We start from the raw sequence: 20151 nt of genomic DNA, 5'->3' as shown, positions 1-20151 counted from the left end.
TCCCCCCGGAGCCCCAGGGAGACCGGTCTCCCCACTTTTCCAGCTTCCAGAGGCGCCGCATCCTGGGCTCGCGGGGCCCTCCTCATCCTCACGGTCAGCAGCGCGGGGTCCGCCCGGCTCTCTGCCTCCCTCTCGTGAGGACCTCGTGAGGACGCCAGGCCCCCCGGGCCCCCCGAGTCACCCCGGCTCAGGGGCCTTGACAAGGACCCCTCTGCCACGTGAGGCGACACATTCCAGGCTCTGGGACTAGAACGGGTAAGTCTCCAGGCCACCGCTCGGCCTAGCGGCACACAACACGCAGACGCAGAGCGAACGAACCAACTGGAGCCTAGCCGAGCGCCAGGTCGAGCGCCTGCGCCGTCCTTCGTGGCCCTGGGGTCTACGAGAGCGTCCGCAGCCGCCAGCATCCCTGGCGGAGGGACAGGCTTCGACGCGCCCTCGGCTGACAGTACGTGGGGTACTTATCCTCGTTAGGGCTTCAGCTCCGAGAGAGCCAGAGGCAGCCATGCGCTCCTATGGTCACGCGTCCAATCCGCCCCTTCATCCCGGTCTCGCGAGAGACCCGAGACCAGGCAGGCCCTGCGAAGCCCCCACTTGGTCGTAGTCCCGCGAGAGACCCAACCGAGGTCACGCGAGGTCACCCGTTGTTCGCGGGCTCGCAAGAGACCCAGCGGAAGTCCCCCTCGGCGCGGCCTCGATCGGAGTCTCGCGAGAAACCCCGCTGAGGCCGCGCGAGGCTTTCTTGCGAGGCTGTCTCCTTGACGAGTAGCTTCTGCGTCTCTTCAGTCTCCTCCCGGGAAGGGGCGAGGAGAGTAGCTGCAGCCTGGCCGCGCCGGCCTCCTGCTTCCTCATGTCAGGTAGGCCGAGTGCGGGCCGTAGGTCGGCCTTTCCCTCCGGGGGCCTTTGGTCCTCCTCGTGCCTGCAGCCGCTCCCTCTCTGCGCCGGGCGGGCACAGGGCTGCTCTGGGGGGTCTGTGGGCACCAACGGCAGGCCTGGGTGTCAGGGAAAACACCGGGCGCCCAGATGCGCTTGGATTTCAGATGAGCAGATCCTGCTTTCGCAGCACGAGTGTGTCGCTGGCCTGGCTAATTTTACGTGTCCTCTTGGCCGGGTTGTGGCGCCCGGTGGACGGGTCAGACATTATGCTAGAAGTTGCCGTGGAGGTAATGGTTAGACGTAACTACCTTTGCAGTGGGTAGATGTTGAGTAGAGCAGGTGACCCTCCCTCTTGCGGGTGGGCCACATGCAATCAGTTGAAGGCCTTCGGAGACTAGGAATGCCGCCTCCCGGCGGTCATGGGGACTCGAGCTGCAGCATCAGCTCTGCCCTGGGTCTCCAGTCCGCCCTGCGGATCGCGGGCTCGCCAGCCTCCATGTGAGGCCACGTGAGCCAATTCCTTAAAATCCTTCTGGCTCTCCTTCACGTTGGCTGTGTTTCTCTGGAGAACCCCGATTGACACAGCCCCTAACGCGCCTTGTGCAACATTTGGGACCTACTTATGCTAAAAAAAAAAAAAAAAAAAAAAAAGTATTTGTCGTTCGCCTGAAATTCAGATCTATCTGACTGTGCTGGATGTTTATTGTTAAGGCGGGAACCCTATGCTGGGGCCCAGCCAGAATACTCCATCCTCAAGGGAGTGTGTCCCTGCCGGGAATGGCCACTCCATGCCTCCCCGCCGCCATCTGGAGCTGAGGAGAAAGGGGAGATGTGCGGGGGTGGCGGGGAGTGAGGCTGTGTAACACTTACCCCTTTATTCTCACACTTGAGCCGAATTGCCTTCTGAGGAGCCAGGGGATCTCTAAGAATCACTTGATGAAATGTTTTAGGGACAAAGACACCAAGATTCACCTCTGCGATTAGGGCTGGAAACTCAAGTTTAGTGTATGAGCTCATTGACGCGCACCGCCCCCCCCAACCAAACACACACACTATATTCATTCAGCCCCAGCTGCCCCTGCTACCCCCCCAAGCCTGTGGGTTTTCTAAGGATTCCTGTGTTCTCCGAATTGTCTTGTCATCACTGTCATTAGGACACAGAAGGGGCCCGATGCTGTTTAGCATCGAATATAGAAGCACTATTCATTCAGCTTTCTGTCTGTCTGATATTTGTAACGGGCCAGGCCTGGGTGCTCTGTGCTGAGTCCCCAGCCCTGAAATGAGGCAGATGGGATTCTCTGAGCTCAGAGAGCTTAAATCAGAGTGGCAGAGCCCAAGATAAATTAAAATTACAGCTACAATTAAGGCTTGAAAATGAAGATGTGTCCATGGGGCTTTGAGTCTGTGTGAAAAGGAGCTTTGATCTAGATGGGCCCGGGGGGGAGGGGGGGGTGGCGTCAGGAAGGGCTTCCCTGGGGGAGGGGTGTGTTATCTGAGTTCTGAGGGATAAGCGAGCATGAATTCAGTAAGTGCCCACGGAAGGAACAGATTTCCACACAGGACAAAATGCGTAAAGCCCCGTAGCTGAGTGGGAAAGGAAGGGCCGATGCAGAGAAGGTGTGTCAGTTGTTGTAGCTGCTCAGCACATTTCTGCCAACATAGCAGCTTAGAACAACTCATAGTTATTCTCTTGCGGTTTCTGTGGCTGGGATCCCGGCAGCTTTCAGCTGGGTCCTCTGCTCTGGGTCTCAAGAGGCTGTGAGTCAGGTGTTGTTAGCTGGGCTGCATTCTCATCCGGAGGCTCAGCTGGGGAAGGATCCACTTCTGAGCTCCCGATATGCCAGAATTTGTTTCCCGGCAGTTGTGGGGCCTGCTGGCTGTTGGCCTGGGGCTGCTGTTAGCTCACAGGCCCCTGACAACACAGTAGCCACGTTGTCAAGGCCAGAGAGAGAAATTCACTGCAGCGTTCTAGGATGGGGTCTTTTTTTTTTTTTTTTTTCTTAAGTGTATTTATTTATTTTGAGAGAGAGAGAGAAAAAGCAAGCAGGGGAGGGGCAAAGAGAGACGGATAGGGAGGATTCGAAGCAGTCTCCATGCTGTCAGCGCAGAGCCTGATGTGGGCCTCAAACTCATAAACTGTCAGATCATGACCTGAGCCGAAACCAAGAATTGGACACTTAACTGACTGAGCCACCCACGCGCCCTACTATGGTGGAGTCTTACACAATGTAAGGCGACGATGGGAGCCACATCCTGATACCTTGTTCATCGAATGTGACTTAAGGCAGTGGCCATGACATTGTATTCAGCGGGTTCACACTCGGGGGAAGGGGTTATACAGGGCATTCGTGCTGGGGGACAGAAATCTTAGGAACCTTTTAGAATTCTGCCTACCACAGATATGAGGAGGGGTGATCTGAGGTGTGCATGGGGATAAGCAGGGTGCATATTTCACTGGTGTTTGAGAAGGAGAGATTAGACAAATGGGAGAGGCCATCTTAGAAGAGAAATGAGCTGGGAACTTTCCAGAACTGCTGGAAGATCTGAATCCTCAGACTTGAAAGGCACAATGCCAAGCATGACAGATAAAACAGATGCTCAGAGTAAATCCACAGAATAAAAACAAAGAGAAGGTTCTAGGAGTAACTAGAAAGTAGAGATACGCCACCTACAAAGGAATGCTGGTTAAGAGCAGCAGATTTCTCAACAGAAAAGAAACCGAGGTGAGAGAATAACATGTTCAAAGTGCTAGGTGGAAATAGGTGTCCATCAACAATCATATACCTAAACCCACATGGTCAAGAAGGAGACTCAAGGGGCGCCTGGGTGGCTCAGTCGGTTAAGCGGCCGACTTTGGCTCAGGTCATGATCTTGCGGTCCGTGAGTTTGAGCCCCGCGTCGGGCTCTGTGCTGACAGCTCAGAGCCTGGAGCCTGTTTCCGATTCTGTGTCTCCCTCTCTCTGACCCTCCCCCGTTCATGCTCTGTCTCTCTCTGTCTCAAAAATAAATAAGCGTTAAAAAAAATGAAAAAATTAAAAAAAAATAAACTTAAAAAAAAAAAAAGGAGACTCAAATGCAGACAATTGCAGGAAGACTGTGAAGCTCAGAACTAACACACCAGCACTGAAAAACGCTACTGAAGGATGGAATGAGGAAAACTAAAGTTGGATTTGGAACAAAGAGGTGAAATGCAGACGCACCATGAACCCAGATACTGGTTAACATGGGGAAGCATCGGAAAAGCACTGTGTCTCTAAAATGATAATACTGGGGCGCCTGGGTGGCGCAGTCGGTTAAGCGTCCGACTTCAGCCAGGTCACGATCTCGCGGTCCGTGAGTTCGAGCCCCGCGTCGGGCTCTGGGCTGATAGCTCAGAGCCTGGAGCCTGTTTCCGATTCTGTGTCTCCCTCTCTCTCTGCCCCTCCCCCATTCATGCTCTGTCTCTCTCTGTCCCCAAAATAAATAAACGTTGAAAAAAAAATAAAAATAAAAAAAAATAAAATAAAATGATAATACTGACCAACTTGGGGTGCACAGATACCAAGGCTGGACCAGCTTCAAGATGGAAGCATGAGTGCAGTTGAAAGATGCTAAGGTTCAGGGAAAAAAAGAGATTAGTGATTAATTTCAGACCTTGTCAAGTGAAACATGCATGGAAAAATTTTAAGAGCAATTTTGATAACAGAATTGAAATGGATAGCTTCCAAATAGTAGAGTGAAAAAAGATGTGAATGCAGGAGAAAGGGAAGAAGGCAGAGAAAGAGAAAAAGAAAACATACAAATGTACTTAAATGTAAAAGAATTGGTGAGGTTAGGTTTTTTTAAAAGTCAGCTAGATGTTTTAGGTGGTCTCTTGTAAACCGCAAAAGGCACAAAATGGAAGAGAGAAAAATTGTAAACTCTTATGTATGTAATACCAAAATTTAACACTAGACAAGTTTACTTAATGGACCTATATTCCCTATACTGAGAATAAATTTACTTTTTCAGGATTCTCTGTATTGAGAATAAATTTACTTTTTCAGGCACACACGAAATATTTACAAAAATTAATCATGTACTTAACCACAAAGCAAATCTCCACAAAACCCAAAAACTCTACACTCGATGCACATGTCTTGTGGAGTGCAATTAAAGTTTTTTTTTTTAACGGTTTATTTATTATTGAGAGACAGACACAGAGTGTGAGTAGGGGAGGGGTAGAGAGAGGGGGAGACATAGAACCCGAAGCAGGCTCCGGGCTCTGAGCTGTCAGCATAGAGCCCGACGTAGGGCTCGAACTCACAAACTGCAAGATCATGACCTGAGCCGAAGTCAGTCGCCTAACCAACTGAGCCACCCAGGTGCCCCTCGTGGCAGTGCAATTAAATTAGATGACTGGAAATAACAAAATCATGGTTGAAAAGTCTAAAATTACTTCTACAGAATTAATGATCCCAGGAAGAAATTATAGCTAATTAAAATACTTAGAACTGAATGTGCTTGGCATCAAAATACCCGATGCACCCAAAGCTGTCCTTACAGCGGTCACTGTCAGTGTTCCATCAAGCCAGACAGCCCATACACAGCATCCACTGCACTGAGGTCAGCTGCCAGAACCCTGGTGTCCTTGGCAGACCAGGCCACATTTTGGGTTGTATTGTCCTGAGCAAAGCTCCTTCTCTGTGCCAATGACCCAGGAAGTACTCATGGGGCAAGTGTGCCTGCTGTCTTTTTTCTTAATATTTCCTGAAGACACATCTGAGAAGGCAAATCTGGCAAGAAGAGAATGGAATGGGAATTCAAGGGGGTAAAGATCGCCCGATGAGAGGATGTGTAGGCCAAATTTAAGATTGCTCAAAAAGAAAGCCCAGACTTTATCCTCAGTGTCTGGGAGCTTTTTCTTGGAGGCTGAGATCAACCATGTGGGCAATCAGTGAATCAGCCAGCAAATCCATCAATGAATCAGTCTCGGGAAAAACTCTGGACACAGAAAATGGAAGTTAGGGGCTGCTGCTCAGATTGGTTATAGTCCATGCGTGTTGTCGCACGTGCCCCAAGAACAACACACCCTGGCTGCGCAGGGAGAGGACCATGGAAGCGTCATGCTTTGTCTTTGTCCTGGTGCTGCAGACTAGTGTCTCTGTCCCCCCAAATCCATATGCTGAAACCCTACTCCCCAAGATGACGGTACGGGGAGGTGGGGCCTCGGAGGGATTAAGTCATGAGGGTACAGCCCCCATGAATGGGGTAAGTGCCCCTATAAGGGAGGCCCTAGAGAGCTCCCTGGCCCCTGCTCCATGTGAGGACACAGTGAGAATATGGCCATCTGTGAACCAGGAAACAGGCTCTCACCAGATATGGAACCTGCCAGTGCCTTGAATTTGGATTTCCAGCCTCCGGAGCCATGAGAAATGTGTGTTGTTCATCAGCCACCTGGTTGGTGGTGTCCAGCTAGAGCTGCCCGAGCAGACTGAGACAGCTGCCCTCTTCCCCACTGGCCTCTCTCTTTGGCTCCTCTTACTCTGTAATGTTAATCCCTGTAAGCCGTAACTGTGACTGTACCAGCTTTAGTGAGTTCTGAGTCTTTCTAGGGAGTTGTTACACCTAAGAGCGGTGCAGGGGACCTCCCTGCATGAGTCTCCTGGGGCTGCCATAATAGAGCAACACAAACCGAGCAGCTCAAACAGCAGAGATGTATTCCTTCCCACCCCTGCAGGCCAGAGGTCCAAAATCAAGGTGTAGGTAGTGCTGGTTCCTTCTGAGGCTGTGAGGGGGAACCGGCCCCCGGCTCCTAGATTCTGCTGGTTCCAACAGTCGTGACCCTTGGCCTGTAGAAGCATCCCCTCATCTCTGCCTCCGTCTTCATAGGACCTTCTCCCTGTGTGCACGTCGGTGTCCCAAGGTCCCTTCTTATAAGGACATCAGTCATAGAGCACTAGGACCCACCCTAATGACCCCATTTTAATTTGGTCACCTCTGTGAAGACCTTATTTTCCAATAATTATCCTTCTGAAGTGTTGGTGGTTAGGACTTCAACATACAAAATCTGAGGGGACAGAATTCACCCCAGAACCCCTCTGAACTCGCATGTGGTGTCAGATGTGCAGGCAGTCTCAACCTCTGACCTTATAGTTGGTAGTTCACTCTTCACGAAGGAAGAGCTAAAGAGAGATATCACACCCATTAGGGTGGCCATCATCCAAAAACAGACAATAACAAGAGTTGGAGAGGATGTGAAGTCAGAAGACTTGTGCATGGCTGGTGGGAATGGAAAATGGGGCGACCACTGTGGAAAACAGCTTGGTGGCTCCTCAAACAATGAAATACAATTACCATATGAGTTGCATAAAATTATCACATAGAATGACCACAGGACCCAGCAATGCCATTCCCAGGTATACACCCGAAGAACCTGAAAGCGGGGTCATGAAGCTCTAATATATCTGTGTTCACAGCAGCATCATCCACAATGGCCAAGAGGTGGAAACACCCCAAGTGTCCATCGGTGGGTCAAAGACAAACACAACGTGTCCACCCACACGCTGGAATATTCTTGTTCAGCCTCAGGAAGGAAGGCATCCTGCCACCATGTGGATGGACCCTGAGGATGCTGTGTGCAGGGACAGAAGCCAGACACAGAAGGACACATCCTGCACGACCCCACTCATAAAGGAGGTCCCTAGAGGAGTCCTGTTCACAGAGACAGAGAGTAGATGGTGGGAGCCAGGGCTAGGGCAGGGGGGTGAGGAGTCAGTGCTTCATGGGGACATAGCCTCAGTTTGGGGAGATGGAAAGTTCTGGAGACGGATGGTGGGGTGGCAGACAACATTCACAACGATGTGAATGTGCTTAATGTCAGTGAGCTGTGTACTTAGACGTGGTTAAGGTGTCTTGTGTGTATTACTGAAAGAGAGGAAGGGAAGGAGGGAGGAGGAAGAAAGGAAAAGAAAGAAGAAGGGAGGGGAGGGATCAGGAGAGAGAGCAAGCAAGGAGGTACATAGGCCACAAACTGGAACAGGAGGCGGACAGCTGGAGGAGGTGAGGAGGAAGCCAATAACCATGGGGAGCAGCAGGACACAGTTGATGCAGAAACATCCAGAATGTGGAGAGCCAGGAGCCAGATTCTGTGAACAAACAAGGAAACTCGGAGGAGCCGGCCGCCTGCTGGCTGCGCCTCTGAGTCCCGCTGATCCCCGGGCTGGACCTGCACCAGTGCATTCGCGCCCCGGCACGACCCCCACGCGGCCTCCTCCAAGGGCCGAGAAACCTCATCCGGCAGTTGGCAGGCTTGGTGGAGGGCAGATAAAAATCAGGCTACAAAATCTGCCTTTGAACCAAGCAAGGCTTAGAAAGGCAGGGGCTGTTTGGTCCAAACAACCTGACAGTGTCCCCGGGCACTTCCACAGAAGTGGCATTTTGCTTAGACCCTGTGGTAGGTGGAAGAATAGCTCCAAAGGTGTCCATGTCCTCGTCCCCGGGACCTTGGACATGCTCGCCTCGCACATTGAAGGCACTTTGCCAGGGGGGCCAAATTGAGGCCCCTAAGGCAGGGGTGACCCTGGGTTCTTCAGAGGTGCAGTGTCCTCACGAGGTCCTCATAAGAGGGAGGCAGAGAGAGGGGCAGACCTCATGCTGCTGGCTGTGAGTATGGAAGAGTGGCCACAGGCCACGGATGTGGAAAAGGGGAGAGACGGGTCTCCTTGGGACCCCCGGGAGGAACCAGCCCTGCCCACACCTGGATGTAGCTCCAGGAGGCCCACATTGTTACAGCAGCAACAGGAATCTAATACAAGCTTTCCGTGGGCAGTGCTGACCCAGGAGAGAGGGTTGAGTGTTGATTCAGGACATTAGGCATCTTCATAGGAAAAACACTTTGAAAATGGGAACTGCCTTTCCCCCATGGTGCTCTACAGTCAGGTGGAAGGAATGCTGGTCATCAGAAGACCAAAATCCACTTTCCAGCTTCAACCCAAGTAGTCTGTGACCCCCAGAAAGGTAAACCTCTTCAGGCCTAATTATGGCCAATGATCGGCCTTGTCCCTTTAGTCCTCATTTCTTATAACGTGGGGTGGCAATATCGTTTTTGTCTTCCCAGATCACTTTCTTTGGGGAAGACTTACCCCAGGCGTGAGCCCCACGCACCTGGCCACCAGACCTACCAGTCACACTCTCATGCCCACTCCCTTTGGTGCCAGGTCCACACTGAACCCGGGCCTGCCAGTCACAATACCCACCTCTTCGCTCCCATCAGTGATTGGTCCATGGGGTCATGCATGACTGAAGCAAGCCAACTGAGTTTCTTCCCTGAGTTTCAACTGTATGCAATTGCCCTTTTTTTAGACCAAAAACAACAGGACGTGATCAATTTCATACAGTTCAACTAACAATAATAGGGGGGAACAGGGGGGAAGCATTCTTCCCAGTGGGGCTCCTAAACTGCCATAGGTAGGCTTGGGGCCACCTTGACTGTCAACAGGAAGGAGGATGAGATCAACGCCCTGAAGGAAGAGATGGGGCACACCCAGGGGCACGCTTCAAGGGACAAGACCGAGTGACCCAGCTCTGCCGGAGGCCAGGGCTTCTTCTGGATTGCCCAGGCAAAGGAGCCAATCTTTGCTTGAACTGGTTCAGGATGGGGTTGTCTCTCTTATAAGACCAAGCTTATGGCTCATCGACACACTAAAGCAGGGAGCAGTAACTTCTACTACACGGGCACTAAGGAAGATTCTCTTCACCCACCTCTTCAGCTCTGGTCAGACAAACACACACTACAGTCAACACAATGTCAGGGTCATCGGAGTTCAGGGTCCCAGATGATGTCACCTCCCCATGTGCTGGGGTGCCTATTCCCCCAAGGCCTTTGTAGACTTGTGGACATGTAGCCCCAGTGGGCCTGTGGTCAGGAAACTCCCTCCTAAACTCCTCTCCCAGTCTGATTAGGGGCTTCCTAGAGGCAGCAGGAGTGATAGAGGGGCCTTCCGCTAGGTCTTTGTGTCCTCACCAGCTGGCTCCCCTGCTGGTAACATCTTGATGGGACCATGTAAGCAGCCACAAAACAAAACACATCAACTAGTTGTAAACTGCAGAGGCCTTTCTCGTCACTATCTGTCAGCCTTCTCCCACCCCGTCCTCCACGGCTCCCTTCTCTGGTGCTGCCCCTAGGAGAGTCCACAGCACCAGTGATCATTTATCTACCAGCAAGCCCCACATAGAAGTTTCCAGTTCATGTCTCTCTGGAGCTTCAGATGGGAATGGACATGGGACGCTTCTGCACACAGCTCAGCTTGTCCCAAGTGGGAAGTGTATTACCCCAGCCAACCTGCTCACTCTTCCCTCTCCAGAGCCCTGGGGACTACCTCTCCCATCTGCTGATGCTCTAGACCAGCCCCCTCCTCCCCCCAGTCTTCCTCTATCACTTCTCTATCTTCCTTCCCTTCCTTGCTGGTCACCTCCAAATCTGGCCACTCCACCTCCTTCCTCCTCTCCAGGGGTCCCCCCCCCACCCATTCCTGCTCCCATACCTTCACCCCTTCCCTGGGCTAGTCGTGTTCTTGCTAACTCCAGGCCTGCGTCAACCTACCCATTTTTTATACAACTAGAGATAGCTACCTAGACCAGGGGATCTCACCCAGGGTGATTTTGCCTTCAGGGGACAGTGGGCAGATGTTTGGGGATGTTTGCGGCTGTCATGACTAGGGGCACTCTTGGCATTGAGGGGGTGGAAGTCGGAGATGCTGCTCAACTTCTCACAGCCCAGGATGCCCCACATGTCCACAGTGCCAAGGGAGAGAGGCCCTGGTCTGCACACATACAATGGCGCTACTCCCTGGCCCTTCAGTAGCTCTTTACCACCCTCAGCACCAAGTTCAAAGTCTTGGTCCTCACCTGACTCTCCTCACCAGCCCTTGCTCCTAGCCATTCCATGTGTATTCTCCCAAAGGAATCCTGACACCTGCTATAACGTGGAGGGACCCCAAGGACACTGTGCGCCACAGGACAGAAGGACAGAAGCCAGACACGGACAAATCCTGCATGACCCCACTCACAGGAGGTCCCTAGAGGAGTCCCATCCACAGAGAGAGAGTAGATGTGGGAGCTAGGGGTGGGTCAGGGGGCAGGGAGTCCGTGTTTCATGGGGACAGAGTCTCAGTGTGGGGAGATGGAAAGTTCTGGACACGGATGATGGGGGTGGCTGCACCACAGTGTGAGTGTGCCTGACGCCGCTGAGCTGTGCGCTCAGAGATGGTTACGATGGTGAATTTTAGGTTGGGTGTACTCTATTGCAATAAAAAAAATCGCTAACAGAAATCGGAAAGGATGGATGGAGCAGAAGTTTGTGCCTGTCCTTGTGAGTGTGGATTCCAGAAGGGGGGTTCAGCGCTGGTGCAGTAAACGCTGGTGTGGAGTAGAAGGCGTAAAGCCATGGAGGCAACAGGGCTCCCTGGCTGGGAAGTGATTATGACGTACTCCATGGACACATGCAGGTTAGAGAATCTTCTAGACCCCGTCAACTCCTCGAGGACAGACGTGCACCTTCTGCCTTGCTCTCATGTCCTGGTAAAACCTGTGCAAATCGTTGGCACAGACAAGGCATTTGTTGCTTCAGTGAAAAGCTAACAATTTTACCAACAACTGAGCTATCAGTATGCCTATATTAGCTTTGCAAAAAGTTGGCTAAAGACCTCTAAGGAGCAACCTCTTTGCATCGCTGTATGTTCCACTTAATGACGTAACATTGAGAGACAAAAGCTGAAGGCTGGATTGATCATGGGCTAATTACCAGTTTCCAGTCATAAAGTCAGGTTGATTTAAAACTCAACTTTCTCAAAGCACCCGTATTTCTTTTTTTTTTTTTTTCAATATATGAAGTTTATTGTCAAATTGGTTTCCATACAACACCCAGTGCTCATCCCAAAAGGTGCCCTCCTCAATACCCATCACCCACCCTCCCCTCCCTCCCACCCCCCATCAACCCTCAGTTTGTTCTCAGTTTTTAAGAGTCTCTTATGCTTTGGCTCTCTCCCACTCTAACCTCTTTTTTTTTTTTTCCCCTTCCCCTCCCCCATGGGTTTCTGCTAAGTTTCTCAGGATCCACATAAGAGTGAAACCATATGGTATCTGTCTTTCTCTGTATGGCTTATTTCACTTAGCATCACACTCTCCAGTTCCATCCACGTTGTTACAAAAGGCCATATCTCATTCTTTCTCATTGCCACGTAGTACTCCATTGTGTATATAAACCACAATTTCTTTATCCATTCATCAGTTGATGGACATTTAGGCTCTTTCCATAATTTGGCTATTGTTGAGAATGCTGCTATAAACATTGGGGTACAAGTGCCCCTATGCATCAGCACTCCTGTATCCCTTGGGTAAATTCCTAGCAGTGCTATTGCTGGGTCATAGGGTAGGTCTATTTTTAATTTTCTGAGGAACCTCCACACTGCTTTCCAGAGCGGCTGCACCAATTTGCATTCCCACCAACACTGCAAGAGGGTTCCCGTTTCTCCACATCCTCTCCAGCATCTATAGTCTCCCGATTTGTTCATTTTAGCCACTCTGACTGGCGTGAGGTGATATCTGAGTGTGGTTTTGATTTGTATTTCCCTGATGAGGAGCGACATTGAGCATCTTTTTGTGAAAGCACCCGTATTTCTAAATTGAAGTAGAGTTCGGACCAACACGTGAAGTTCATTTAGGACTTAAAAAAAATGTCAGCCGCAAACCGAATCTGCCTACGTCAATTATCTTTCCCTTTCCCTTTTCACTCAGATACAATGGAGACAACCTGTCTCAGACAAATGGGCAGTTTACTTAGGGAAAGGTAAAGGGATGGGAGGTTCCAGAAGATCCTTCATGCCCTTAATCTCAGACTACAAAATATCTTCTAGAGTTTGTTTTATTTTTGGTGTTTTTTTTTTTTTGTAAAGATTGGGCTGGGAGAGAATGGACAACGAAAGCTGAGTGCAAAGAGGGAAGATAGCCGATTAAGAGAAATAAGAGAGAACCCAAGAAGGCGATTGCTGGCTCACGCGGTGACCTTGAGCTAAGAGAAAGCCCTGGACAGGATGAGGCATAGTTTATTATTTTTTTTTTTTTTGAAAGAAACGTAGGAGGATAAGTTACCACCTGCGCTTGAGAGATACATGAGAACACCCCAGACAAATCTAAAGAATGAGTGCAGTTGCAAAAGAAGAGAAATGAGTAGGCACAGACTTGCTGTCCCCAGTTATGGGAATGACCAATAGAAGCTTCAAGAAGGACTGACACCGGTTCCAAGATCTGAAGTGTGCACGGAGATAGAGGGAAGGAAGAGGCAGGGTCTCTAGAACATAGAGACCCAAATTGTGAGCTGTGAACACCAGCGTCTCCAAGCTGAGCCTGTGGCTTGCCCAGCATCCAGCTCAAGTACATACCCCCTGTCCCGATGTTCCCGGGCCCAGGCGGGAGGCGAAATGCCAGCCTCTCATCCCAACTCAGCAAGGATGGGGTGACACCGAGGAAGTCACCCCCATCTGGGGTGACCAAGTGTCTTAGGTCACCTGGAACTGTTCTAGTCATAACCTGGAGATCAGGACATCTGGGCACCTGCCCCCCCCCCCTCTGTCTTCATCTACCAGGAAGGGTCTGGAACAATTCAGGGGTTCCCAAGGGGGTGCTGAGCATGACGCCAGGGCGGGAACAACTTGTTTCCAGCCCCCCGACGATGCCGGGGACAGCTTCAGCTTGGAGTCAACATGTTCCTAATGCCACTCTTAACTCTTGTCAGTGACTGTTTTCAAAAAGGGCGTGAACTGTGGGTGCCTAGGGTGAAGGGATCGAGGGGCTGGCCTCAGGGGCAAAGTGCAAGGGTGCCCCCACAAACCTCTGTTCAAGATAAATATTTTTACACAACATTTTAAACATATCAACATTAACAGCAAGAAAACGAGCAACCAAATACCGATGTGGCACACCAAGACAGGACTTTGCACGTCCCCGACCACCTCTCTCTCCGCCCCCACTCCCAGCCCTGCCGGGTGCTGTGTTGGTTTGAAACTTTGATATTTTGCTCATCGGGAATTTCTCTGCGTTCATTGGTGTTTTCGTGATCGCACTGCAGCGTCATTTCTCATGAACACTGACTGTTTTTTTGTCCCTTCAAATTTTGTGCCCGAGGTGAGTGTCCTGCCTGCCTTGCTTCATCTGGGCCCCGAAGGGCAGTAACTACCTAACAATACTGGTTTTCTTCCCATGTATTTATTTATTGTCAGTGACCTCCTCTTTCTTGTTTTTTTTTTTTTTTCAATGTTTGTTTACTTTGAGAGAGAGTGTGCTAGTGGGGGACGAGCAGAGACAGAGGGGGACAGAGGATCCAAAGCAGGCTCTGCACTGACAGCAGCAAGCCTGATGTGGGGTTCGAACTCACGAACCCACAAGATCGTGACCTGAGTCGAAGTCAGACACTCAGCTGACTGAACCCCCCCCCCAGGTGCCCCTTTCTTATTTTCTATCTGTGTTGCAGTGACTACATTTTCTTTTAAAAAAGGGAAAAAAAATTAATTTAAAAAAGTAGGCCATTTCAAGAAGATTTAATGAATATTTTCACGGTCTCCCTCCAGATAGGTGCCCTCCTCCAGTGATGCCACTCAGTCTTGTGGTTTTAATAACATCTCTGAATTCTACAAGCTCCTGGCCAGACTCCTCTTCTGAATTCTGGACTCAGGTCCAGCTGGCTGCTGGAGCCTCCTCCTGCTGGTGACCCAAGGTGACCCCGTGGGCCCTCCCCTCCTGGTATTCACACCCCTGGGCAGTCTCGCCCCCTGAGTTTGTGTGGCTTGCTTCTACCCATTGGAACGCAGCAGAGCCAATGGGCCATCCCTGTTCTGAGTATATTGCGTTAGGTAAGACCCTGTATTGGCAGACTGGAGCTAACAACCCCCTTGCTGGCTTGATGGAGTATGTGGCCACCTAGGAGACCCCCAGATGGCCTGTAGGAACAGAGGGCGGCCACCAGCTGGCAGGCTGCCAAAGCCAGGCCCTCCGTGCTCGCCCATGACCTGAATGAGTTTGGAAGGTGGTCCTTCCCCAGTCTGGCCTTCAGTTGAGAACACGGTCTCGTGTGACCCTGAGCACAGGGGCCAGCTCAGCCACGTCCAGATTCTGGACCCACAGAAACTGAGAGGTATTAAATGTGAGCTGGTTCAAGCCACCAAACTTGTGGTGACCACAGCCCAGTGACTGGCAAGCTGCTCAGATCTGACGCACACCAGACTGAAGCCTGTGGCTTCCCACGGCCTTCCCTGCCTCAGGCAGCACCTTCTGTGATCAACTGAGACCACATCTCCTAGGGTCAGCATGACATGTTTCCACAGCCTGGAAGTGCTGGCCGCCCCACCCCCAGAACATACCTAGCATTGGCCCACCTGTGCCGCACCTGCCTTGGTTAAACAGAGAACCACCCAGGCCTCATCACAGGGCTGGCGGCTTCCATCCCCAGCGGCTAAAACCTGGCTCGGGCCATGTCCCACCTCTGCTCAATCCTCCCCGGGGCTTTCACTCAGGGCAAAATGCCTGGGAGACCCAGTCCCACCCATCCTCCCTCGTCTGTCCTCAGCTGTTCCTCCTTCCTCCCTCACTAGAGCCACGGAGCCTTCCCACTGCTCCTCAAACGTGCAAGACACAATCCTGCCCCGGGGCCTTTGCATCTGCTGTGCCTGCTGCCTGCCATGCTTATCTGTATCCTCATGGCAGATGCTTCCACCCCCCTGCTGTATCTGTTTTCTCCTGGATTGTGCACTCTGCACCCTTGGGAGTAGACTGTAGGATGGCGCTGAGCCTGGACTTCCGTGGGTCCCTTTGGGAGAAGCGGAAGTCAGGGAAAGAGCAAATGGACGTTGTCTTCATTCTTAACCCAATCCTGACCGAGAGAACCGCCATCTCACCCCACACTCTGGCCTCACGGCTCCAGGGGGCACAGCTTGGTGTCAACGGCTGGGACGTCACTCCTCAGGACAGTGTGCCAGAGCAATGGACCAAGGCTTCAAGGGCTGCCACGAGAGGCATCGTCTCGGGGGCCGCTTGCCGCGACGATGCTCACGCACCACTGCACAGATGCAGGCCCGGAAGCGGTTCTTCCGGCCCCGGCCAACACCCTGACGGCAACATCATGAGAGGCCCCGAGCCCAGACCACCTGGATGAATCACCCCCAGATCCCGCCCCACAGAAACCGTGGCATGATAAACTGATAAACGTTTGTTGTAAGTAAACCTTACCCCCAACATGGGGCTCGAACTCCTGACTCCAAGATCAAGAGTCACGGTCTCCACCAACTGAGCCTACCAGGTGCCTCTAATAAATGTTTTAATCTGCTAACATCTGGAATGATTTGCTATGCATCATCCGCTCACTCATTTATACGCAGGCTCCAGACCCCACCCGGTGTTCTGTTCCCTTCCAGGCACCACACTTTACTAAAGGGGGGCCCATCTGGCCCCTTCTCTCCACCTCTTCCAGGCCCCTCACCCTTTCTGTAGCGGCCAGGTGCCCGCCGCGGATCTCCCCTCGCCCCCTGTGGCCACCTGTGCCCCGTCAGTTGGGGTGCTGATCCAGCGTCTGCAAGGGCAAAAGAGCACCGGAGTTCACTGTCTGCCCAGGAAAACCCTGACTTCGCCTCTGCTTCGACCCTCCCCACTGCCCCCACCCCACCCCAGCCCCCTGTCAAAGTCCATCTTTCCCCTGATGCCATGTGATGCTGGCCCCCCTTCCATCCCGCCCGGCTGCACGGCCCAAGGCCTGCTGCTGGAACAGGCCCCCCTTGCCCGCCCTCCAGCCTCTCCTGTTTCTCCCGCCTCTCTGCGGGCTCGCCAGGAGACCTCCCCCGCCCGCCGCCCCCACTCCATGAAATAAATCACTCAGCAAGCCTACAGGAAATTTAATAAGCTCGGCCTCTTTTTTTCCTTTCTGTCTGTGGACTTTTTGTTAGGTTTTCATGGGAAGAGGTGTTTGTGAGAAAACTGTTTGCAGTGATGATATCATGTGTTCCCTTAGCTTTGGTAACACGCACAGAGGAACAGGGAGTTGGGGACCCCTCAGGGCGCCGGGCGGGGTTGCTGATAAACATGGGTGATACCCGGGAAAACAGATAAAGATTCAAAGATTCAAGAAACAAACCTCCAGCCACCTACAACTTGTATAATTTAAAATTAACACAGGTCTGGGGCGCCTGGGTGGCTCCGTTGGTTGGGCATCCAACTCTGGATTTTAGCTCGGGTCGGGATCTCACAGTTTGTGGGTTTGAGTTGGGCTCTGGGTTGACAGTGTGGAGCCTGCCTGGGATTCTCTCTCTCCCTCTCTCTCTGTCCCTCCCCTGCTCGTGTGCACACACTCTCAAAATAAATAAGTAAAATGAAAATTTAAAAAGTATGATTAATGCAGGTCCTAAATGCCATGGGGGCTCTCAGACTGGAGCCCAAAACAGAAAAAGTACATTCGTGGGAAAACTGGGAAACCTGAACGAGGTTGGCTGCAAGTGCTGTGCCCACATTAATTTTCTGGTCTGCATCTTTGCACTGTGGTTACACGAGGGGAAGCTGGTGCAGCGTGTGTGGGGACCTGCCATGCCATCTTTGCAAGTAAAATTGTTCCAAAATCATTGATTTTATTTTTTTAATGTTTTTAAAATTTATCCTGTTAAAAAAATTTTTTTTTTAATGTTTATTTATTTTGAAAGAGGATGAGCAGGGAAGGGGCAGAGAGAGGGGGAGAGGGAATCCCAAATAGGCTCCCCGACATCAGCAATGAACCCAACACAGGGCTAGAACTCATGAACTGTGAGATCACGACCTGAGCTGAAATCAAGAGTCGGCCACCTAACTGACTGAGCCACCTGGGCGCAAGAGAGAGGGAGTGCAAGTGGGGGAGGGGCAGAGAGAGAGGGAGAGAGAATCGGAATCCTAAGCAGGCTCCATGCTGTCAGCAGAGAGCCTGACGTGGGGCTCAAACTCACAAACTGTGCGATCATGACCTGAGCCGAAGTCCAACGCTCAACCGAACTGAGCCACCAGGTGTCCCCCCCCCGCCAAATCATTGATTTTCATTAATAGAGGTAGAGTAGGAAAAACAAAGCCTTATCCAGGTATGAGCCAGCAGCCCAGAATATATTATCCTTTGCATTAATTTTAGAGCCATGCATGTTAAAATACATGGCTGGGGACAGCTGTGTCCCGTCTCTACTCACGTGGACAAGGAGAGGAGCAGCCACGAGCAGAAAGGTCACGCCGGCCACCAGTTTATAGATGAAGAAACTGAGCCTTGGAGAGACTCCCTCTCTCTGCCTCCCCTCCTCCTCTTCCTCACACACACAGTTCTTTTGATCCCAGCGATGTCCCCCACTTCGCTGGTGGCCTCTCTATCGCGAAATGGGCCCCTGCCGTCCCAGGACCCTGCTGTCCAGGTACGGCAGGTGAGCCTCCAAGATGGGGTTCTTGGCTCCCCATGCGCCAGCCACACCCTCGGTAAGAGTCACACGTCCCAGAAGCACACGGAGGCCCCCACACGCACCTTGCCCGGAGCGCATGGATGACGAGGCCCGGGCACAGGCATCTGCTCCCTCTGCCTCTGTTCCCCTCCAGGACGGGCAGGGCTCACCTGGCCGCGGTCAGAGGAGCGCCCGCCTCTGCCCGGTCCCTCCCGGGTTCCTCCCAGTCCCTCCCAGGGCATCAGACTCTCGCCCCACAGCAGTGATCGCAGTGATCACGGGAGGGGGATGCTCTGTCTTCAGGCCGCACTCAGAGCAGGCTGTTCCGAATAGGAGTTCCCAGCCTTAGCGCAAGGCCGCTCACCACACTGCGGACCCTCCAAACCCCGCCCTGCGCACGGAGTGAACTTGGGGCCACATGCACGTCAAGGACGGGGCTCAAAGCCGGGATGGGCTGCGGGCTTCACTGGCCTCAGTCCACACACCGCGGTCAGATCAGTGCCTACGTCTGACGTCTCGTGTGCCAGGGCCGCGTGCCGCCGCGTCTCCTGGGGACCGCCGTGGCCTGGCTCTCCGATCCACGCGAGCCGCGGTGGCCGCCATCCCCATTCTCCAGGCCGGGAGGCTAGTAAGGAGTTCACACGCGTGATGCCTCACACGACCGCGTACAAAATCAGCGTCTCCCAGTGCAATCACGAACACAACACAGACACACACAGGCTCACGCGCGTGGTCGCACACTGAGTGACACAGCCACGCACAGCCACCCCACAAACACTCCGGGACACCACTACACACAGCCACACAGGAGCACACACTGTTGCCATACAGCCACACGCAACTACACAACCTCACACACGAGGTGGCAGTGACCCAGACGCACAATCTCACACAGCACCCCGGTCAGGCCTGCGGGCAGGTGGCATGGGCTCTGGGTCCATGGCCACGCGCAGAACCCGAGTCCACTCACCTGCAGGGTTCCCAGAGGCTGTCCCTGCACGTGGCCATGAGGCTTGTGTTTAGTGTGAACACAGTCCCCCAAAGCCCACACCTTCCCCCGTGGGGTCCAGGGAGCCTGCGAACCCTGAGATGTGGCCCCTGTGGCCCGGCCACCCTCAGCCATTTCAGGGGCAAAGCGGGTACTTCTGACCGGACCGCAGAACTCCAGTGACAGCCTGCCCTTGGTGCCAGGGTGGCTTTCCTGCCACGCAGAACTGAACCCGTGAGACCCCTCCTGCCACAAACAGAACCCTCACCCCTTCAGACCACACCCTTCCAAACGTGGCCCCGGTACCCTTGTCGTTTGTCACTTCCAGGGAACTCAGATGCTGACCGGAGGGCCGGGCGCCCCACAGCCCTCACTGTCTCTGTCCCGGGTCCCTCCCGCACTCCCCTCCGCCCGGGCTCCAGCTTAGCGTGAACGGAGGGCGGGAAACGGCGCCCTTGGCTGCCGGGACACGCAGTGCAACTGGCCTCGTCGCCGCGACCCCCGGGCCTCCCCTCCCCGCCACCTGTCCAGCCGGCTCCGCAGCGGCTCTGCCCCACCTGCCGCGCAGTGCCGCCCCGGGAGCCACCGCGCAGAGGGGCCGTCCCACCCCTTCCGGGGACCCAGACTCACCGAGCCGCGGAGCCGCGCAGGGGCTGAGGCCGCGCCAGAGCCGCCACCACCGCCGCCGCCGCCGCCGCCGCCGCCGCCGGCCAGCGGAGCCCAGCGAGCCGCCAGCACCTGGGAGTCGGGGCGGGGCCGGGGGCGCGGCCTCCCTCCTCCCCTCGGGCGCAGGTGGAGGGCGAGGCCAGGGGCGGGCGAGTCCAGGACCGGCCCGGGTGGGGGTGG

General features: G+C 53.2%; 1 protein-coding gene and 1 long non-coding RNA gene across 2 annotated transcripts in view; one reads left to right on the top strand and one right to left on the bottom strand.

Moving 5' to 3' along the window:
• Positions 1 to 20034, bottom strand: part of TMPRSS9 (transmembrane serine protease 9) — a 51094-nt gene extending 31060 nt beyond the window's left edge. Inside the window, exon 1 of the mRNA XM_045491364.1 lies at positions 19936 to 20034. The gene's annotated coding sequence lies outside the window, so the exon portion shown is untranslated. The remainder of the gene's footprint in view (positions 1 to 19935) is intronic.
• Positions 791 to 13660, top strand: LOC123605059. The gene is made up of 3 exons (XR_006715564.1): positions 791 to 857; positions 10799 to 10941; positions 12789 to 13660. It is a non-coding gene; the product is annotated as an uncharacterized LOC123605059 (long non-coding RNA).
• Positions 20035 to 20151: the final 117 nt, after the last annotated feature.

This window comes from Leopardus geoffroyi, chromosome A2 (genome assembly GCF_018350155.1).
Source record: "Leopardus geoffroyi isolate Oge1 chromosome A2, O.geoffroyi_Oge1_pat1.0, whole genome shotgun sequence".
NCBI lineage: Eukaryota > Metazoa > Chordata > Mammalia > Carnivora > Felidae > Leopardus > Leopardus geoffroyi.
Note: the sequence above shows the minus strand (reverse complement) of the source record. Positions and strands in the feature narration are given on the sequence as shown.